This window comes from Gekko japonicus, unplaced genomic scaffold (assembly GCF_001447785.1).
Source record: "Gekko japonicus isolate JY-2015 unplaced genomic scaffold, Gekko_japonicus_V1.1 scaffold2124, whole genome shotgun sequence".
NCBI classification, from domain to species: domain Eukaryota; kingdom Metazoa; phylum Chordata; class Lepidosauria; order Squamata; family Gekkonidae; genus Gekko; species Gekko japonicus.
Genome location: NW_015162015.1, coordinates 308653 through 312125, shown reverse-complemented (window position 1 = coordinate 312125; position 3473 = coordinate 308653). Strand labels below are relative to the sequence as shown.

General features: G+C 48.9%; 1 pseudogene; it reads left to right on the top strand.

Annotated features, from left to right (window-relative positions):
- The window catches only part of LOC107105508, a 22129-nt pseudogene that overhangs the window by 955 nt on the left and 17701 nt on the right, over positions 1-3473 (top strand).

The window sequence follows — 3473 nt, the reverse complement described above, 5'->3', positions numbered from 1 at the left end:
ATACATAAAATCCAGTAAAACAATAAAATCGTAAACAATAACACTACTAACAACAATAAAGTGCTTTCATTATCAAGATGGTCTTAAGTGGTTATGATGGTGTCTTCCAGCAGCCCCATTGGGGTACCACTGTCCAGTAGATGGTTCGTGCCAATCCCCTGTTCCCATTGCCGCATAGTTCTCATTGCCACATGGGCTACCAAGGGCAATTCCCGATCTCGATGGTATTGCCGCCATTGGTGGTGGTGGCAGCAGCGGCCCCTACGTGAAAGCCTGGTGGAAGAGCTCCGTCTTACAGGCCCTGCGGAACTGCATAAGGTCCCGCAGGGCCCTGATCTCCTCTGGGAGCTCGTTCCACCAGGTGGGGGCCACCACTGAGAAGGATCTGGCCCTTGTCGCAGCAAGCTTTACCTCTCGGGGACCTGGAATCACCAGACGGTTCTGGGTCCCCGACCGAAGTGCTCTTGAGGGTACATGTGGGGAAAGGCGATCCCTCAGGCAGGTTGGACCCCCTGTTGCCTGGAGACCAGTTGTCATCCCAGTGGGTCTCCGGCCAACTCCTGGAGATTGGCAGCCATAGGCCACCATAGATTGGCTGTGACTTGACAGCGCTTTCCACCATCGAGCAAGGGACGTGGATCCCCTGCCTCAACCAAGGGGTGCTGCAAACGTCTCTCCCCTGACCTGCACCACTATGCGCGTCTCTTCGTCGACGGAACAGCTCTTCCTCTCTCAAAAGTTACTAGTAGTAGGGATGAAGGGTTCTGTGCCTGGTGCAGAAGGTCCCTTCCCTGAGATATCCTGGCAGAGCATCATGGCAGTGTTGGCACAATGCCATGTCTTTGTAAGCCCCCCCCCCCCCGGTTAGGTGACTACCAGACATTCTGACCATTGGTACTGCTGGTGAAACAGCAGTCCTGGCAGAAAGGCCCAAGAGAAACTTTACAGAGTTCCGATGGAACTCCGTATAAAGGGTAGCTAAGTATTGGCCCAGAAGCTATCCGTCTCCCCAGTGGGTGAATCCTAACATTTGGGATCCCACAGTAGGAGGTAAGAAGAGGAGAAGAAGAGAGAAGAGACTGGATTCATACCCCGCCCTTCACTACCCAAAGGTGTCTCAGAGAGGTTTACAAGCTCCTTTCCCTTCCCCTCCCCACAACAGACACCCTGTGGGGGTAGGTGGGGCTGAGAGAACTCGGACACAAACTGCTCTTTTTCAAGGACAGCTGTGCCAGAGCTTGTGACTGATCCAAGGTCACATCAGCAGGTGCAAGTGGAGGAGTGGGGAATCAAACCCGGTTCTCCCAGGTTAGAGTCCGCTCACTTAACCACGACACCAAACGGGCAGAGCATCCAGAGGGTGCCTCTTTCTCAGATCTGTTGCTCACACCAAGCACCTAAGCGCTTGAGCCAACTTGCCATTTGTTGCTACTGCTGAACATTACTGTTGGGTGTTACAAGTCAAAACACTTCAGTATTTACAGGGTTAATGATGTTTGTTATGATCAACAGGAAGTCACATGTTTGTTTGTAACCAATCTGTTTAGACAATAGAATGCCCCGGAACTTTGGAGCTAACTTGCTAGTCTGATTGGAAACCAAGGTGCTAAGTATTTAGCATATTGGCTTCTCTTTCCTCTCTTTGTTCTGACTGAGAAGGAGACGCCATTCTCTTCCCGTCTTACCTTTTAGCTGTAAGGATGTAACCATATTAGCTCTTTGTTATTTTCACATCCTGTGTACCTTTTCCCCATGTTAGGTTTATAGTAAACTTTTATATTTTAAAACACACCATGGACTCAGTCTCTTAATACTCTTCTGACTTACTTAAAAAGAAAACTAACAATTACTCATCCCGGTCCTGGTGTATCCTCTGGCTCCTTCCAGGCAGGCTTTCAACAAGAGCAGAGGCAAAGATGTAGCCAGTTCACAATGAGGTGCCAAGCCCAACCGCTGTGACACAGTCTGTGGCTACCGCGACCTGTGTACATCTAAGATGGTTCCAGAGGGTGGCCGTGTTGGCCTGCCGTGGAATAGCAAGATCTGAGTCCAGTAGCACCTTAAAGGCCGGCAGGGCATACGCTTTTGAGAGCTGATAAGCTTTTAAGAGAGTCAATGGGCTGTGATGAAGGGAGCAGTGACTCTCAAAAGTTTATACCCCCAAAAAAACCCCGTTGGAATCTAAGGTGCTACTAGACTCAAATCTACCTGTGTACATCTAGTGACTCTGATGGAAGCTCACCAGCCCAGGTGCTCTGATTTTGCTCCTGCATCATTGCAAGCTGCCTAACAAGCAGTTATTTGACTGCTCCCTTGTACTTGAGCATGGAGTGATTGGGTTAGCTCTAAATGTGTTGCTGCTAAGTAGACTATAAAGACTTAGGAGCCTTTCTAGAACATGAATTCAATTGGCAACACCGTTCATCTGACTTAAAGTTAGCACTCCTTTGCTAATGCTGTTCATTAAATGTCTGGAGTGTTTGACAGCTGTGTCTGTCTTACTGGTGTTTGCTAGACACCTTCTGCCCCGTACTAAGCTCAGTTAGGATTCACACAGGAAGGGAGCTGACAGAGTCCTCCAAGTTACGTTTGTACAGATGTGCTTTAGCAAAGAGGAAGGACAGCTCCTATGAGTTCACAACCCCCTGGATCACTGGGATGCAAGAACAAGGGCTGTTGAGATGAATAGTAGTAGGCAGCAGACAGTAACCTGTATGAACGCATTGGTGGGGTGGCCACGTGGGAAGGGGCAGCCAATCAGCATGAGTATCAGTATAAAAGAATGTAGGAAGAACCTAAGAAGAGCCCTACTTGATCAGTCATTAATCTAGTCCAGCATCCTGTTTCACACAGTGGCCAACCAGGTGTAGTGAGCCAGTTTGGTGCAGTGGTTAAGTGCAGTGACTCTAATCTGGGAAAACCAGGTTTGATTCCCCACTCCTCCACTTGCAGCTGCTGGATGACCTTGGGCAAGCCATAGTTCTGTCAGAGCTGTTCTCTCAAAGACAGTTCTGGAAAGAGCTCTCTCAGCCCCACCTACCTCACAGGGTGTTTGTTGTGGGGAGGGGAAGGGAAAGGAGTGTGCAAGCCGCTCTGAGACTCCAAGTGAAGGGCGGGGTATAAATCCAATCTCTTCTTCTTCTTCTCTTCTACCTGCCCTGTGGAGGGACGACAAACAGGGCACAGAGGCCAAGGCCTACCCTGATTTTGCCTCCTAGCCCTGGGTTTCAGAGGTTTACTTTCTATGAATATGGAGATTTCCTTTACTCACCATGTCTCGTAGCCATTGGATGGCCTTACCCTCCTTAAATCTGTCTACCCCATTTTAAGCACTGTGCTCATAGCCATTGTGACCTCCACTAGCAGTGAGTTCTGCAATTTAATTTCTCATTAAAGATTTTATTTGGTCTGTTCTGTACCTGTTGCCCATCACTTTGTTGGGTGCCCCCAAACGACTAGTATTTATTTATTTT